The sequence below is a fragment of the Nicotiana tomentosiformis genome, chromosome 1, assembly GCF_000390325.3.
Source record: "Nicotiana tomentosiformis chromosome 1, ASM39032v3, whole genome shotgun sequence".
NCBI lineage: Eukaryota > Viridiplantae > Streptophyta > Magnoliopsida > Solanales > Solanaceae > Nicotiana > Nicotiana tomentosiformis.
In genome coordinates this window covers 51,858,632-51,879,182 of record NC_090812.1, presented here as the reverse complement: position 1 = coordinate 51,879,182, position 20,551 = coordinate 51,858,632, and the positions used below count along the sequence as shown (strand labels likewise).

Sequence of the window (20,551 nt, the reverse complement as noted above, 5' to 3'; positions counted from 1 at the left end):
ACCTCAGCAGTCAGCATCCTTAAATTTGTATGATTGTGAGCACTAATTTAATTTAAGTTTCTATTTTACCCTTGATAATAAATTTTTTTAATCAATAGAATTGTCTTTTGGTACGTTTAGAATCACAATTCCAAAGTTTTCATACTGTATGCCCAATCAAATATCATCACATAAATATGAAACATAAGGTGTATATAAATTCTAGTGTAAGGTATACCGGAAGTAGTAATGCAATGTATGATTTTTGGTACTAAACTCTGCATGACTTATGCGACATTTAATACTGGAAACCAAAGCCGGATCAGTTATACCGAGACTATATTGGTTATGCAGAATTTTATACTGGAAAACTAATATTGTATAAATAAGACAGACAATTTATACTGATTAAATAATCCGGATTTGGTTCTACACGATGTTCCATGGAAATAGTTTACTGACCTTAGAAACGCTATTAGTATTTTCTTCTAAGAAGGGGTTGGGGAAGGGGAGAGAGTGGGTATATCAACGCATAACCCAATCCAACACGTGATAAAAACACAAAGGGAATGAATCAAAGTTTAGTAGAAGTATCCTTGGGGACCAATACTGAACATATTTATGGAAACTCTTTCTAATGGCCTTATCTATGAAAGACACGAACATGAAGTCCGCCGTCGATGTGAAGATTAATCATTGTACTGTAGCTGACAGTCTTCTTGTCATCACTCAACCTAAAAACAAAGTAACGTCACAACACAGCAGAGAATATCTTCATCTGCCTGTAAGCAAACTCCTTTCCCAAACAAATTATTGGCCCTGCCTGTTTTATCAGCACAATAATGTACTTAGCCAGTTAATGTGTCAGTACTGTATAGGTACTAAGGGGTCCTTTGCTTTGAAGATAAGTTATGCTGGGCAGTCTTGCCGTATTAATCCTGTGATTCAGTGATTGTCAATTTTATTGATTTATCATGGGAAAGCATATCGTGGAATTATTATTTCACCCTCTCGTAGGTATAAGTTATCTCTGTTATTATTTTTAATCTTGAGATAACTTATCCCACAATTAATAACCAAACAAGGAATAAGCGGTATTAAATTTTTATCCCCGCGGAGAATAGAGCCTAAGAGTCTCTGTCAATGTTGCATGAAGATATTGCATCTTTTCAAGGGCATCTTCACTCACATTAGCAACAAAATCCGTTATGTCTGTGTCACGATCCAAAATTACATGTGCCGTGATGGCGCCTATCGCTATACTAGGCAAGCCGACAACTCACGAATACAGGCATCTTTAATTCCAAAACATACTGAAATAGGTTTAAATAAATAAAATCTCATAATAACGGGGTGAAAACACCGCAACTCAATACATAATTTTCCAAAATTCGGGTGTCACTGAGTACATGAGCATCTATACAATAACACGGTCTGACAACTGAAACACTATCTAGGAAGGTAGAACAGTATAAATAAAACTAAGAGATAAAGGAGGAGAGTCAAGGTCTGCGGACGCCAAGGCAGCTACCTCGATAGTCTCCGAACTGAATAAGCTCCAACACTAGTAACCTCCGTGCCCGGAAGTATCTGGATCTACACATGAACTGCAGAGTGTAGTATGAGTACAACTAACTCAATAAGTAACAAGACTAACCTTTGGGCTGAAAGCAGTGACGAGCTCAACCAATACAATCCAAATACAGAGTTTAACAGTGCGGAAATAACAGAAAATATGACAATATTATCTCAGAGAAACTCATAATCTCTTGGTACACAGTAGGGGTGGGCGTCGGCCAGTTCAATTTACATATAGTTCGGTTCAGTTTGTTCGGTTTTCTATTTGGTGCACCAATAACCGAACCAAAATTAGTTCGGTTTCTTCGGTTTTTGCTAATTCGGTTCGGTCGACTTTTGGTTCAATTCGGTCGATTTGGTCTTATCGTATTGAGCTTTTAAATTAGACTTTTTCTACTAAAAAATATGACTAATTTCATATTTTAGTACAGCTAAAACTCGAAAACGCGATACTTATAGAGATTTTTACATTGTTGGTCATTAATAAAAAGCTATTTTAATAAAGAGCAGCAGCTTAGATTTCTTTCAAAAATGATAGATTTATTAACATTTATAGCATCTTAAAGATTGTTTACGTGCAAACATGTTTTAAAGTTAAATAATGATCTCAAATTAAGGCATCGGTTATCCTTATCAATTTATTCATAATTCTCTCTCATAATTTAATTATCACACATTCTCTTTCATCATAACAATATCCTTACCATTATACGTTTTATTACTCTAAAATTCGGTAGGATTAGAAGAAGTGTAATTATAGGATTATAACATTCAAATTTATTTTTAAAAAAATCCAGATATATACTCACAAATAAACGTGTAAGGTATCATAATATACATTTAATATTATGTACCAGCAATTTTTGTAAATAATATGTATAAATAAACATATATGTGTATATATTATACCACTATTATATTATTTATATAGCCAAATACGCTAATTAGTTATGCAATATTCTAGAATTATTCCAAAATATACCAACAATATTTATTTGTGAGATTTTATGTGTGTTTGGGCTTCAAATTTCTTAATGTAAATATGTAAAAAAGTTGGGCTAGACCTTAAGAGGAGCCCAGAGGCTAGGACCCATATTAGAAAACTTTATTTTTTCGGTTTAATCAAAAATCGAAGTTACAAAATCGAACACCGAATCGAACACCGAAATTATAAAAAAACATAAACCGCAAACCGATCGAATAAGCCAAAAAAATGGAAACCGAATGAACCGAAGTTTACGATTCAGACAATTTTTTCGGTTCGGTCGGTATTATGCCCACCACTAGTACACAGTACATGAATGTAGACATGCTTCTAAGTTTAACAGTTAAGCTCAATACACTCAGTCATTCAGCACTGTACGGTACATGCGCTCGTTACTGGTATGTCAGACTCCGGAGGGGCGGATTCTGCCAAAGCGCTAATAATAAGCCAATTTGGCCTGTTGCGGCGTGCATCTGCATCCCATAGTGATAAAGCCTAAAAGGCCTGCTGCATCGTGTAGCCCGATCCACATATAATCCATAAAGCCTGCTACGACGTGTATCCCTATCCACAAATCTCACTCACAACACGCTTCTTAGGCCCCAACTCAGTCATCAATCTCTCCAGTCTCTCGAGCTCACAAATCACATGCCAATTAGCCCAAACAATGATATATAACACAACAATAAATAGTAACAGAGACTAAGATATAATATGCAAATGATGAATGTGATTGAGTACAAAATTTCTATCTAAGCAAATAATTCAACAACAGAAATGACCACAGTGGGTCTCAACAGAATAAACATATAGCCTAACATAAATCACCAGCTCAATTACTCTAACACATAGAGAATATATAGATAATGATAAGATTATTTGACTACACAGTTCCACGGGATCGACCGAGTCACAATCCCTACAGATCACGCCCACACGCCCGTCACCTAGCATGAGCGTCGCCTTAATACCAATCACATAACACGTAATTCAGGGATTCATACCCTTAGGACCAAATTTAGAAGTGTTACTTACCTCAAATCGCGCAGATCTCTACTCTAATAAGCCCTTACCTCGCGTATCGGACTCCGAACGCCTTGAATCTAGCCACAAACAACTCGATTCAATCAACACAAGTTATAGGAATCAATTCTATATGAAAAATGCTATATTCTTAATCAAAAGTCAAAAGGTCAACTAAAAAAGTCAACCCCAGTCATACGTCTCGGAATTCAACAAAAGTTACATAATCCGAAGACCCATTTAACCACGAGTCCAACCATACCAAAATTACTCAAATCCGACACCAAATCGCCACTCAAATCCCCAATTCTCACTCTCCAATCCCTAGCCCAAAACTCCCAAAATGTCACCTTAAAAACACATAAATTAGGTGAAAAATTCGATGGGTAATCAATATAATTAGATAAAAATGACCAAAGGTGGCTTACCTCATGAAATCTCGCGAAACCCCTCTCAAAAATCGCCTTCAACCGAGCTTGCAAAGTCTAAAAATGAGAAAAATGACTTAACCGTCGACCTTATAACTCTGCTAGACATCTCGCACCTGCAGTTCTGCAGGTGCGGCCAAATTTCGCTTTTGCGGTTTACCCTTGAAGGCCCTGCCATTGCTTCTGCGGACCAGACTCCGTATCTGCGGAGTCACACCTGCGACCTGGGCTCCGCTTCTGCGGAAAATGCCCGCCTCTCGCCTTTCGCACCTACGCTCCCATTCTCACATCTGTGCTCTCGCAGGTACGGCAAATACCTCGCACATGTGCATTCCCTCAGCCCAGCCAAAATCTGCTTCTGCGATGCCAACCACGCTCCTGCGGTCTCGCACCTGTGACCAAATCCTTCGCACGTACGATCGCACTAGTCCAGAACTCCTTAGCCATTTTTAAGTTTAAAATTCGATTCATTAACCATTCGAAATCTACCTGAGGCCCCCGGGACCTTAACAAAATATATCAATAAGTCCTAAAACACGATATGAACTTAGTCGAGGCCTCAAATCATATCAAACAACATCAGAAACACGAATCGCACCCAATGTAAGTGTCACGACCCAAGCAAACCCCTGTCGTGATGGCGCCTATCGTGGAACTAGGTAAGCCGACTCATTTCCAAAACAAACCGATATTTTCATTTCAAAGATAATTTCAATACTATTTAACATAAAAACCTTCGCAAAGGAGTTCAAATCAAAACAAAAGTATGAAAAAGAAAAGCCCGATATTGGGGTGTCACTAGTCATGAGCATCTATAACAATATGTCTAACAATATCAAGGCTAACTCAGCCTGAAAAATATCTAAATACAACTAGAGGAAGATAAGAGGGAGAAGATCAGGGGTTGCGGTCGCCAAGCAGTCAAGGCGCACGACTACCCTACTAGTGAATTCATATGCTAATCTGCCACTCTTACTTCGGTTAAATCATCTCCTTTAAGAAACTTCTCAACCTCTACTTCTCCTACTTGACCTGCTAGTACTTCATCCACCGCGAAACACTTCCCTTCATGTCTTCCCTCATACTTTGCTACCCAACTGCTGCATCAAATCGAAATGTATCTCTATCGCACTTGAACCAATACTTCGAAGATCATCTTTCTCGAGCCATCAACATCAAAAATACCCATTCGCAACCACAATTACTACACAATCACTTACTCTTCTTTAGTCCAAACTCATTGACAAGACATGAGAATTTAATTTGCCCCAAAATTTAACAACGTGAAAGATCCTTCAGAACATTCACACTCGAGACCGTACGTCACATCAAAATGAAAATCAAGCGCCCAATGGCCTTCCTTTACATTTCAAGGAAACATTTCTCGTCACATTTAAATCATCTTAACACATCCCACAGTTACATCATACTCATCACAAAACTATTCCACCGATCATCGAGCCACAAATTCCACTCGTAGGGGCATTACCGGACATATGAGTCCAAATGTACAGGTTACAACTGAAGCTACTGAGCCAAAACTACGGTTTAAACCTGGCCTCAAGTCCTCCAGACTAGCCCATCACCAAAAAACATAATACACACCTCGAACCTCGTTCATAGAATCACAAGCCGGCGATGCACAACTGATACCGAGCGCTCATGTGCGCATACGAATGCGTGGAAGGAATTCAAAGAGTTATGTTTCAAGCTGAATCAATTTCGCACGATATAATACAAGAAAGTGAAATTTTCCTAAGGGTTCTGCAGCCTCTCGAAGATAAGTACAGACGTCTCCATACCGATCCGCAAGACTCTAATAAACCCACTCATGACTCGTGAGACCTATGTAACCTAGGCTCTGATACCAATCTGTCACGACCCAAGCAAACCCCTGTCGTGATGGTGCCTATTGTGGAACTAGGCAAGCCGACTCATTTCCAAAACAAACCGATAGTTTCATTTCAAAGATAATTTCAATGCTATTTAACATAAAAACCTTCGCAAAGGAGTTCAAATCAAAATAAACGTGCGGAAAAGAAAAGCCCGATATCGGGGTGTCACTAGTCATGAGCATCTACAACAATCTGTCTAACAATATCAAGGCTAACTCAGCCTGGAAAATAGCTAAATGCAACTAGAGAAAGATAAAAGGGAGAAGAGCAGGGGTTGCGGTCGCCAAGCAGCTACCTTACTATCCCCGAGAAAATCTGCAACCAAAATAATCAACAACCGCTACCGTGTCCAGCTACACCTGGATCTGCACACAAGGTGCAGGGAGTAACGTGAGTACGCCAACTCAGTAAGTAACAACAATAAATAAAGACTGAGTAGTAGTGACAAGCAATAAAGTATATAACGTTCATATCGGGAAATTTCCGTAGAATACCACATGCTTTAAAAATCAGGATTTGAATCAAAATATCTCGTTTAAACCCAGTTCCAGTAAAAATCATTTAAAGATATTTTTCAATAGATAAAAAATGCAAAGGTGAGCAAAAATGATGAAATCATAAACAGCCCCTCCGGCAAAACATCACTCATATACAGCCCCTCGGGCAAACCTCACAGTCACTCGTGCCATTCAGGCATACCTTACAATCACTCTTGCCACTCGGGCATACCTTACAATCACTCATGCCTCCTAGTCATTCAGCACTCGGCACTCGACCCTCGGCACTCGCACTCAGTAGGTACCTGCGCTCACTGGGGGTGTGTACAGACTCCGGAGGGGCTCCTTCAGCCCAAGCGCTATAATCTGCACGGACAACTCACGTGCTATAATAATAAAGTATGCTGCAGGCGGGCAGCCCTGATCCACACTCATCCTCATAATCAGGCCCTCGGCTGATATCAAACATGCTGTGGCGTGCAACCCAATCCCCTAAATATGCAACATGCTGCGGCGTGCAGCCCGATCCCATAAATATGCAACATGCTGCGACGTGCAGCCCGATCCCATAAATATCCTCACAAATCAGGCCCTCGACCTCACTCAGTCATAAACCTCTCAAGCCACTCGGGCATTTCAGTAAAAGTAGGGCATTCGACCTAAAACAACATTTATATGCATCAAAATAGAGTCATAAAATTGAGTTATGCAGTAAACAAGTATAACCATAACTGAGTATAGATTTTCAATCGAAAACAGTGAGAGGATAGTAAGAAAATGCCCCTAAGGGTCAAACAGCACTAGCACAAGGCCCAAACATGGCATTCGGCCCAATTTACAGATAACTCTTTTTAAAACATACAAGTATTATATAGTTTCAACAAAGTATGAAACTTTACAGTTGCTACGGGATGGACCAAGTCATAATCCCCAACAGTTCACGCCCACACGCCCGTCACCTAGCATATGCGTCACTAAAAATAGTAGAATGATAAAAAATTCGGAGTTTCGTACCCTCAGGACTAGATTTACAATCGTTACTTGCCTCAAACCGGTCAAATCTATACCCCGCAATGCTCTTGCCTCTGGACTCGGCCTCCAAATGCTCCAAATCTATTTACAATCAGTACAATACATCAATATACGCTAATGGAATAAATTTCACAAGAAAAACTATCAAATTATACCAAAATCCGAAATTGGCTCAAATCCGGCCCTCGTTCCCGCGTCTCGAAATCCGAAAAAATTTACAAAACTAGAAAATTCATTCACTCATGAGTCTAACCATACCAAATTCATCAAAATCCGACATCGTTTGGTCCTTCAAAGCCTTAAATTAAACTCTTAGAAATTCCAAGCCCTAACCCCTCATTTTCACTAATTACAATGATTAAACAACGAAAAATCATCATGTATACAAGTATTAGGGCTCAAGCAACTTACCTTACTGATAGCCCTTGAATCACCTTTCGAAATCACTCCAAAAGCTCCAAAAACCGACTTGAAAATGGTGGAAATGAACCAAAATTCGCGAAGTGCTATCTATACATTCTGTCCAGATTTTCGCACCTGCGGCCTATTCCACGCGCCTGCGAGAATCACTTAAACTCTCAGCCTCCACACCTGCGCTCAGGTTTCGCACCTGCGGGCTCGCATGTGCGTCCAAATTCTTCGCGCCTGCGCTCCAGCCTTGGCCTCCCATTTTCCGCATATGTGCTTCAAATTCTCGCGCCTGCGGTAGCACACCTGCGCATTTCCTTCCGCTTCTGCGAAGTCTGCCTAGTGCCCTCTTTTCCGCATCTGCGGACTCCCCTTGCGCACCAGCGACCTCGCACCTACGACTCCTCCTTCTGCAGGTGCGAAAATAGAAGTAGCAGCAGCTTCAGCTGCATTTTTCAACTTCGACAAATCCGTTAACCACCCGGAATCACCTCGAGGCCCTCGGGACCTCAACCAAAAATACCAACAAGTCATATATAACACATGCAAACTTAGTCGAACATTTGAATCACTCAAAACAACATCAAATCACCAAATTACCCTCGGATTCAAGCCTAAGAACTTCTAAATTTCCAAATTCGGCAACCGATGCCGAAACCAATAAAACCACGTCTGAATGACCTCAAATTTTGCATACACGTCACAAATCACGCTACAAACCCATTCCAACTTCCGGAATTTTATTCTGACCCCGATATCAAATTTTTTACTGACGACCAAAAATCGTCAAATTTTCAATTTCGCCAATTCAAGCCTAATTCTACCACGGACCTCCAAATCACATTCCGGACACACTGCTAAGTCCAAAATCACCTAAAGGAGCTAACAGGACCATCAGAATTTAAATCTGAGATCGTTTACACATCGATCAACATACAGTTGACTTTTTCAACTTAAGGTTCTAAATAAAAGACTAAGTATCTCATACCACTCCGAAATCACTCCGGGCCCAAACCAACTAACCCGGCATATCATATTATAGCTTAAGAGCATAAAGAAAATAGAAATGGGGGAAACAAGGCTATAACTCCCGAAACAACCGGCTGGATCGTTACAGTAAGCCTAATGAAAACTAATGAATTCCAACTTCTACAATCGATGTCGAAACCAATCAAATCAACTCCGATTAACCTCAAATTTTACACACAAGTCATATATGATACAACAGACCTATTCCAACTTTCGGAACCAAAATCTGAGCTCGGTAACTCCAAAGTCAATTCTCGGTCAAACTTTTATTTTTTCAACTTTCGCCAATTCAAGTCAAAATTATCTACGGATCTTCAAATCAATATCCGGACACGCTGCTAAGTCCACAATCACCATACGGAGCTATCGGAACCATCAAAACTCCATTCTAGAGTTATTTACACATAAGTCAACATCTAGTCAACTCTTTGAACTTAGGCTTCTAACCTTGGGACTAAGTGTCCCAATTCATTCCGAAACATCCCCGGAACCAAACCAACCACCCCGACAAGTCACATAACAATAATTGAGCACAGAATAAGTATTAAACAGGGGAACGAGGCTACAACACTCAAAATGGCCAGGCGAGTCATTATATTCTGTGGCATCTTCTTTCTCATTTGCTGCTTCTTTAATCTCTTGTACTACTTTCTCCTATACATGTGGGTACTTGCATAGCATACATATAAACCAAGCAAGGGTGGTTGTTGTTGTTGTATATTTACCTGCTATAATTAAGTTTAATCAGGGCCGGCTCTAAGGCTATTGCTACTAAGGCATGTGCATTTAGGGGGGCCTATTTTTTAAAAGTACAATAGGTATATAATTATTTAAATAAAATAAAATTGAGAATTTTTTTGTAGAAAAATAGACTTTGTCATATAAAAGGAAAGAATTTTTATAGGTATGTAAATAAAGTAATAGTTTGACTTACTTAAAAATGAGCTGTATGAATAATTTTTTTAACGTGTGATTGATATTGATTTGGCAAGAAAAAATAGTACAAGTAAAATATACTATATAGTATATACTCAATCAAATCAAAAGGTTTGATTCTTTTCCAACTGTTTATATTGCTTATAGATATCGGTTTCCTATAACATTTTCTACAACGGAAACAAATTTTTCAAAATTAAAATTGATAAATTTTAGCTAAGATCAACAATGTATCAAAAAATATTAAATGTGTTGACTATAATATTAATTAAAAATGAATTATTGGAAGAAATTGATGACAAGTTGACAACAAATTATTAATAACTTTGTATCTCAAAAAGGTAGAAGAATATACTTCAAATAAAAATAACATATTCATATTAAACTTCACTTTAGGCCTCATATTAAACTTGATTTTACGTTTTAGGCCTTGTATGAGCTTGAGCCGCCCCTGCATTTAATATAATGTCACGCAAATACCTTGGATCTGCCCCGGTAATTGCAGAAACCTTGAATGTAGGTATACCGTTTAAGCATCTAAATATAAACAAAAAAAAAAAAAAAGAAACTAAAGAGTGATTCACCTACAAATAAATTTGCTTCTGATTTACTCATCTGCTCCGTCTTGCTATGGATCAGCTTAGACACAAATGCATCAACAGTTCTTATATTGCCCCTTAACTTGGCTTCTGATCAACATATTGTCTGAATTTGCAACTTCAAACAATATGTTGGCAAGCTTTGCCACATTTTTCCTGAAGACCACACTACTGAAATCCCTCAAAACCCTTTTCGAGAACTCGTGTCTCGACAGTTTCCTCTGTTCCCCTCCACTTATCACCATTAACTGTGAAAATCCCATCCCCTAACAGGTCCTTTAGATTGCTGCAGTTATACCATCCCTGCAGAATTATACCATCATCTTGTTATCATAGACGATTGCAAATTCTTACAGGAATCGAGATACAATCACATTATACAAGGAAGAAAAGGTCAAATGAATCTCCTGCGCCCGAGAAGAAGAATTAACTTAAATAGACGCCCACATAATCTCTTAAACTATAAATAGTCGCTTGATGTATAATATATGTATAATTCATGTATAATATTTGTATAACTATATATAATCAATGTATAATTTGTGTACGGTCAAAACCGATTCTCAGTCATAAAGACCGGTCGAGACAATGACGTTTCAATCGAAGGGTATCCACATGACAAGCTCGGACGAATTCCGAAGTAGAGACGTCGGGTTTCGAGCTATAAGACCAATCAACGGCAAAACTCGATATCATTATCGAGCCCGTGTCCGAATTGGACTACGGGGCAACACCGATCGACACAGGCTCCGAATATCGATGTCCCAAGGCAGAACCGAGCTCGAACCAAGACTGGGGGTTCGATCTAACACCGAGCTCAAGCCAGTGCCAAGCTCGCAGACAAGAACCGTTACAACCGCACCGAGGGAGAGAATCTTGGCGAGAATCAAGGAAGAGACAAATCATCATGGGTCCTCCACTATATGTATTATTTTATTATGTTGTTATAGATAAAGCATTGACCCTCTACTATAAAAAGGGGGATAGACTGCAATAGACGCATGTCCTCCAAGATACATTAAGATTTCATTGTGCTTGTTTTTCTAACTCATTTCAGTCTTCCCGTCCATCATTCCCATTTTATAGTAAAAATACCTGTATTGTCATTTTGTATCAAAGAAATTTACATACCCTTAGAACCATATCTAAATTTAACGTTATCTGATTTTTCGGGTAAACAGTTTGGCCCCACCGTGGGGCTAAGGGTAACAGTGATTGTTTGATATAAATCTACAGTACACTCCAGCTTACAATTTCAAATCAGTAATGGCTCTACCTATCGACCTCGAAGCCGGCCTTCAAGATGAAACCAACAACTTGGCGCCCGGGGCCGGAAGACTACCTGACGACGGCAACGAGGCTCGAATCGAAGAACCCGAAATTCGAGCCGAAGTACCATTGGATATCAATTCACAAATAGCTCTAGAAGCGAATCAGCGTTCTGAACCGGAAAGAAGCGTTCAGGGCGGTGCTCGACCCATAGTCCGAGACACCAACAACACGGGGGAAATTGGGGTCAGCTTGCGTATGATTTTCGAAATGTTACAAGCCCAACAAGCAGCGATAGCTCAGTTGTAGAGCCGAACTCATATGCAAAGCGGGCCGAACTCCAATTCGCTTCTTCGAGAAGTCACCCCCAGAACGGAGCCCAACGTAGTGAAATCAAACGAGGAGGAATCGGGGACCGCTCCTAAAATTGCTAAATTGCTCGAGGAACTCACAAAACGAGTCGAAGCCAACGACAAAAAAGTGAAAACGTATAACGCTAGGGTCGATCAAATCCCGGGGGCTCCGCCAATGATAAAAGGGCTCGATTCGAAAAAATTCATACAAAAGCCTTTTCCCTCGAGCGCGACCCCAAAACCAATTCCCAAAAAATCCCGTATGCCCGAAATTTTCAAATATAACGGTACGACCAATCCTAACGAACACGTCACCTCCTACACATGTGCCATCAAAGGAAACGATTTGGAGGATGATGAGATCGAATCCGTGTTGTTGAAAAAGTTCGGAGAGACCCTCGCAAAGGGAGCACTGATCTGGTATCACAACTTACCACCAAATTCCATTGATTCTTTTGCCATGTTAGCAGATTCGTTCGTAAAAGCACATTCTGGTGCCATAAAGGTTGCAACAAGGAAATCAGACCTCTTCAAAGTAAAACAAAGGGGTAACGAAATGCTGAGGGAATTCGTATCCCGATTTCAAATGGAACGTATGGACTTGCCACCGGTCACAGACGATTGGGCCGTACAAGCTTTCACCCAAGGACTGAACGGGCTAAGTTCGACAGCATCATGTCGGCTGAAACAAAATTTGATCGAGTACCCAACAATAACTTGGGCAGATGTACGCAACCGGTACCAATCAAAAATCAGGGTTGAAGATGATCAATTGGGAGCTCCGTATGGGCCCGTACGTCAGAACCACACAACCACTAAAAATCAGAGGGAAATCAACAGAGAACAAAGGTCGAATAGAGACCGATACCAACCGTACGACACAGATCGGATGAACAACGGTTCAGCACGTGATACGGTTCGGAACAACCGAAGGACTGATCGGGGGCAAAATTTTCGGGGACTTATGAGCAAGAGCGGCTTTGATAAATATGTTGATCCTATAGAAGTCCCTCGATTAGCAGAGTATAACTTCAACATTGATATATCCGCCATCGTATCGGCCATCGGACGCATCAAATATACCAGATGGCCTCGACCCATGCAGACCGATCCTGCCCAAAGGAATCCCAATCAAATGTGCGAATATCATGGCACCCATGGCCACAGAGCGGAAGATTGCAGGCAACTAAGAGAGGAAGTGGCCCTCTTATTTAACAAAGGACACCTTCAGGAATTTTTGAGTGATAGGGCGAAGAACCATTTTAGGAACAAGGAATTCGGCAAGTAAAACGAACCAGAAGAACCGCAACACGTCATTCACATGATCATCGGCGGCGTCGATGCCCTTCAGGGACTGATGCTTAAATGCACTAAAACATCGATTGTGAGGGAAAAGCGATCTCGAACTCAAGAGTATACATCCATAGGGACTTTGTCCTTCAGTGATGAAGATACATAGGGAATCATCCAACCCCATAACGATGCACTGGTAATATCTGTACTCATGAATAAAACTAAGATTAAGCGTGTGTTAATTGATCCAGGTAGCTCGGCCAACATCATCAGATCGAGGGTCGTAGAACAGCTCGGCCTGCAAGATCAGGTCGTACCCGCAACTCTGATTCTAAATCAACGAACAAGACTATTCTTCAAAACTTGAAGAAGAGATTGAACGACGCGAAGGGAAAATGGAGAGAAATCCTGCCCGAAGTCTTTTGGGCATACCGAACAATGTCAAAATCCAGTACGGGGGCGACCCCATTCTCCTTAGTATATGGTTCCAAAGCATTGATACCAGTTGAAGTCGGTGAACCTAGTCCCAGATTTCAATTCATGACGGAAGAATCAAATAACGAGGCTATGAACACCAGCCTTGAATTATCGAATGAAGGACGAGAAGCTGCCCCCATCCGATTGGCCACCCAAAAGCAACGAATAGAAAGGTATTATAATCGAAGAACTAAACTTCGCCATTTCAAGCCGGGGGACTTAGTGTTAAGAAAAGTCACCATCAATACTCGGAATCCAAACGAAGGAAAATTAGGACCAAATTATGAAGGACCATACCAGGTGCTCGAGAACGTTGGAAAAGGATCATACAGGCTCGACATCATAAACGGTAAACAACTATCAAGCAGTTGGAATGTATCACATCTAAAACGGTACTACTACTAAGGTACGACCTTTCCATATTCATCTAACTAACCCATGCAGAAGTCCGAACAAGAGCTGAATAAGATCTTTCGCTTAAAAGCACGCATTGCACTCTTTTTCCCTTAGACCGATTTTCTCCCAAATGGGTTTTTCGGCAAGGTTTTTAATGAGGCAACCATCGATCGTGTTGCACTTCTAACAATATCCGAGGCCTCTTTCCAATCGACCTCGAATACCGGGGGGGGGGAATCAGGGCCCTCAAATACATTGAGTTCAGATGCAAGAAAGTCATCTCACAACAATAGGGTTCCAACAGGAAAAATTGTAAGAGCCAAATGGTCAAAATGAACCATGCTCATATAGAATGGCCCAAACATAAACACATGTGCAATGACTTGAGATTTATTGTGCAACCATAATTAAGATTCACTCAACTATTAAGCCTACAGGCTACTTTCATTCCGAGTTCGAAATGATCACTCGAATATTAAGCCTACGGGCTACTATTATTCCGAGTTCGAGCAAGCACTCACTCGACCATTAAGCCTACGGGCTACTTACATTCCGAGTTCGAAATAATCACTCGAATATTAAGCCTACGGGCTACTGTTATTCCGAGTTCGAGCAAGCACTCACTCGACCATTAAGCCTACATGCTACTTTCATTCCGAGTTCGAAATAATCATTTGACTCTTAAGCCTACGGGCTACCTTTATCTCGAGTTCGAAACACTCACTCGACCATTGCGCCTACGGGCCACATTATCTCGAGTTCTTCACTCGACTATTAAGCCTACGGGCCACATTATCTCGAGTTTGAAATATTCACTCGACTATTAAGCCTACGAGCTACTGTTATTCCGAGTTCGAGCAAGCACTCACTCGACCATTATGCATACGGGCTACGATATTTCAAGTTTGGAACAATCATTCGACTATTAAGCCTACGGGCTACCTTTATCTCGAGTTCGAAATACTCACTCGACCATTGCGCCTACGGGACACATTATCTTGAGTTCGAAATATTCACTCGACTATTAAGCCTACGGGCCACATTATCTCGAGTTCGAAATATTCACTCAACTATTAAGCCTACTGACTACTGTTATTCCGAGTTCGAGAAACACTCACTCGACCATTATGCCTACGGGATACAATATTTCAATTTCGAAACATTCACTCGACTATTAAGCCTACGGGCTACTGTTATTCCGAGTTCGAGCAAGCACTCACTCGACCATTACGCCTACGGGCTACAATATTTCAAGTTCAAAACATTCACTCGACGGCTAATAAGCTACTTTTACTCTGAGTTTACATTAACTCAACCATTACATTACACCTACATATTATGTTCCTTTAAAGTTTGAATCATCGACTCAACAAGCAAACCCAGGGGCTACAAATCTGATCGATTAGAGAGACTACAAGGTCAACATTCGATTAAAAGTATTCACAAAACAAAAACAAGTCGACCTCGTTATACATATATATACAAAAATTGCCTACGTGATTAATTTACAAACATGAAGAATTAGAAACTAAGCTTCCTGGTCGAGCTCTTCCCCGTCCTCGGATTCGCTTTTGCTACCAGCATCATCATCATCATCATCAGAAGCCAAGGATTCAGCTTCCGCTTCGAGCTCTTTTGCCTTTTTTTACCTCTTCGGTAAGGTCGAAACCTCGAGCGTGTATCTCCTCGAGGGTCTCCCTCCGAGACCTACACTTAGCAAGTTCGGCAACCCAATGAGCTCGAGCATCGGCGGTCTTCGCCGCTTCCCGGGCCTCCATCTGAGCAGCCTCAGCATCAGCCCGATATACAGCAATGGACTTATCCGCCAAGACTTTCGATGACTCAACCTCCGCCTTAGCCTCAGCAAGCCGTGTTTCAAGCTCCTCGATCTTCTTAGCTTGAACCGACCCCTTTTGCTTGATACTTCGAAGTTGAACATCAGCCGATAATAATTTTGTTAAGATGGTTTCTTTATTCGCTGCCAGGCGGTCGAGGGTCTCCTTCCACCGATTGCATTCAGCTCGGATTTGATCGACTTCTTCTAGAAGTAACCCGATCTTTTCGATCTTTTGCTGCAACTGAGACAACGAAGGGTTAACTTCCATGGTTGAGTCAGACCCATACTTTAACAGAACGAGGCTCACCTGCTTATCAAGCTCGACCCCTTCTTCACGGACCTTAGCCAAATCCGCTTGGAGGTCTTTTATAGCCTCGTCCTTTTGGCTGCAAAGAAGCCGCAGGGCATCTCTCTCACCTGAGACCTTCCGGAGCTCGGCCTCACACTGGCTAAGATCGACTCGAAACCTACTAATGGCCTGCACAGTAAGAAACACGAGTCAAGTATGGAAAAGAACAAAGAAACCAAGTATGGAAGAATTATTACCCGAGTAATGAAACGCTGAGTCTCCTCTAATAAAAGAGAAGCATCATCGATATCAGAACCATCGTTGACTCTAGTAAAACAATCCCTAAAAGGATCCCCTACACTAGATCCTGCGCCAATATCGGGAGTCTTCAACTCTCGAGCTTCCTTCAACGCCTCCTTAGAAAAAGATGGAAGAGAAGGCGAATGACCCATTGTCATAGACCCGAGCAAATCACTCGGAGTACTCCGGCCGAGACTCAGGTCTTCGGAAACAACCCCGACAGGCACTACCGCCATCGGCTCGGGAGCTCTGGCAACCTCGATGGCCTCCGTAGATCGGACTACCAAAGCCGAGGAGTTATTTTCTTATTCTTCTTCTTCTTCTTCTTCTTCTTCTTCTTCTTCTCTTAGTCGTTGGACCGAGTCAATCGAAAGGGCAATTGCTTTTCTCCTCACCCCTCGAGTTTTGGGCTTGGGGTCCTCTGACCGAGAGGAAGCTCTTCGCTTCTTATCTTCCCCCTGTTTAGGGACTAGGGACCTTTTCCCTTCTTCACTGCTCAAAGGCCTCAAAGCAACATCCCTGGTTACGCCTGCACAAAAGGAAATCGATAACGAATAGAACGCAAAGAATACTTCGAAGGAAACAAGAAGCAAACCTCACCATGGTTCTTGGCCTTCCATCTGCCTTTTGCCAAATCACGCCAAGCACGCTCGGCGTAAGAGGAGGTCGAGACTAACTTCTGAACCCAGTCCTCGAGGTCAGGCACCGCTTGTGGCATCCAAGGGGCAGCTGAACATCAGGGAAGGACATCAGAAAAAATCGAAAAAGGACATGGAAAGTGAACAAAAATCACTTACGATCAAAATTTCATTCTTCAGGGAATGACATCTTCTCCTCTGGAATGAGATCACGGGTCCTCACTCGAATATAACGACACATCCAACCCCGATCCTTGTCTTCATCGATGCTCGACATCAAAGCCTTCGATGCCCGACGATGAAGTCTGATTAGTCCTCGAAAGATCTGAGGCCGATACAGTCGTATGAGGTGGTTCAGAGAAAAATCCACCCCCGGCTTTGATAGAGAAGAAGCGCAATAAGATCACTATACGCCATAAAGAGGGATGAATTTGGCCAAGGGTGACTTGATACCTTTTGCAGAAATCAATAATCACAGGGTCGACGGGTCCCAGTGTGAATGGATAAGTATAAACACTTAAAAAACCCTCCACGTAAGTGGTAACACTCTCATCGGAAGATGAAATTTGCAACACGACCTCGGAACCCCAGTTGCAGTCTTTTCTGACGACCTCGAGGTGATCCTCCGTTATAGAGCACGTATACATCGATACGTGTTCACATCAACCCGGAACGGAGGAAGGATTCTCCACCTTAAAATCGGTCTTCAAAGTGCACAGGCCAGGAACATAGTCATGAACTGACGGCTCCACCGGTGCCTTATCATCAGACGGCCGTGAGGAAGAAGCTTTCTCCTTCTAAGGTATGGTTTTGGAAATTTTCGCCATTGATATGAAAGGAAAGAGTACAAAGGAAGGTGAAGAAATAGACATCACTAAAATTTTGGTATGGGCGGCCGTGTAGCAGCGAAATAGAGAGGATAAATAAGAAAGTTTGGAAGAAGAGAAGGCGCAAAAGTGGTAAAGGTTGTATGGAAAGACTATTTATAGACTAAGGCATGACGAATCGGTATCAGCGGTGGCCGACCACCGTCTGACACACATTAAATGCTTCGGTAAAATCGAGCCGATGGGACAGCTATCACATACGTCAAGATCGGGTTCGATAGAAACGTCAGCATAAATTTGATCGAGCCGCAGGGAAATCATATCGTTCCTTGCTACATCCTTTCTGAGAAACGAGGGGACTATTTGTATACAGTCAAAATCGATTCTCAGTCATAAAAATCGGTCGAGACAATGACATTTCAATCGAAGGGTATCCACATAACAAGCTTAGACGAATTTCGAAGTAGGGACGTCGAGCTTCGATCTATAAGACCAATCAACGGCAAAACTCGATATCATTATCGAGCCCGTGTTCGAATCGGACTACGGGGCAACACCGATCGACACAGGCTCCGAATATCGATGCCCCAAGGCAGAACCGAGCTCGAACCAAGACTGGAGGTTCGATCTAACACCGAGCTCGAGCCAGTGCCAAGCTCGCAGATAAGAACCGTTACAACCGCACCGAGGGAGAGAATCTTGGCGAGAATCAAGGAAGAGACAAACCATCATGGGTCCTCCACTATATGTATTATTTTATTATGTTGTTATAGATAAAGCAGTGACCCTCTACTATAAAAAGGGGGATAGACTGCAATAGACGCAGGTCCTCCAAGATACATTAAGATTTCATTGTGCTTGTTTTTCTAACTCATTTCAGTCTTTCCGTCCATCATTCCCATTTTATAGCAAAAATACCTGTATTGTTATTTTGTATCAAAGGAATTTGCATACCCTTAGAACCATATCTAAATTTAACGTTATCCGATTTTTCGGGTAAATAAATTTATAAAATAAATAAATATTGAATTTGATCAGCTACTTGTGTAACAATCCCATAAAAATACTAGAAAAGAAAAAGATTCTATTATTTGATGAGGATCTTCCCGTCAATAGATATGAATGGGTGTTCAATATAGCGGAAAAAGAAACTCAATGAACTGCAACGGATGGAAAGCTCAACTTTACCCAAAATTTCTAACAACTCAATTTTTAGTGGCGACATTTGGCGGCGACCTCTTTAGTCGCCACCAAAGGTAGTACACGTCGAATTTTCCAGTTGCGACCTACCTTTAGTCTTGTTTGGCTCATTGTTTTCTTTTGTGACGATCTTAGTCGCCACAAAAGCTTATTTGTTTTATTTTTAACTTTATGGCAACTAAGTTTGCCACAAAAAGTAAAGATTTTTTTTAAGGTAGTCGCTACTCAAAACTGTTGCGGTGACATATAATTCGCTGTTTTTGAGGATCCGACAATTTATACAGGAACTTTCCAACTGACCGGTTGGAAACTATCACCTATTGCGCCGACTCGTGACACTTATCCTTACTGAAAACCTTGTTTCCTGTAGTGTAATAATTGAGAAGCTAAAGGTAGACAACTCCAAGCAAAGTGACTTTTAAATTCTCATGTATCAGGCTGAAACTGCAGCAGCCCTATATTCTACTATAAGTTTTTGAATACAATTGGATGCTAACAACTTGAATAGTCTATTATTAACTAAAGTTGGTGATGATATTATAACATAAATATGTTCATAGTACGACGAAAATGAACATCAGTTGTACTCGTTATAGATATTTCTCCTATATACAGAATTAAATTACTGAACAAAATAAATAAAGTTCCAACATAAAAAATGGTTTTTCTTTGGATTTCTAGAAAATGGCGTACCTTGCCATAATTGTTAAAGTTTGTTTTGAGAATGTACTCAACGTTAGCAGGGTCAGCAGTATAAATCTCATTCCTGAAAGGGTTAATCAATCTGTAAGTTCTGTACTTGCCAGCAAGATCAATCATATAGTGGTACAGCCTGTGGAAGTTGAGAAGCTGATTGAAAATGGTGTCAACAATTGGATGGTATAATCTCTTCTTGCCATGTTTCCCTAGTAGTTTTCTGGTCTGAAGATGAATTAAAGTTCCTAATTTCCACTTCCGCGTCAAGATTTGTTACCCCTTGGCCTCTCTTTTCTTACTTGTAACAAACAAGACTGTCTATATGTATGACATTTTATTAAACTAGTTTACCCTGTACATCTATCGACTATTCTACCAATACATATCTTCCACTAGCACGAGTACTGAGTAACGCTGCCTGTCAAAGTTTAGATAGATTAGAAGAAATAATTTAATTTTTGCCTACACGGGAATTTGAACCTTGGGGTGCCATAGTTTTTATCCCGCATTACCGCTAGACTATATCGTTGGATGCGTAATGCTCTCCTTATTTCTTTTCGATGAAAAGGATCGAGAGGTTTTTTTCC

The 20,551-nt window shown here is 41.0% G+C and overlaps 1 pseudogene; it reads right to left on the bottom strand.

The window, feature by feature from the left end:
- Positions 1–1,084: 1,084 nt before the first annotated feature.
- Positions 1,085–20,324, bottom strand: LOC117275252 (cytochrome P450 704C1-like; annotated as a pseudogene).
- Between the last annotated feature and the right edge of the window lie 227 nt (positions 20,325–20,551).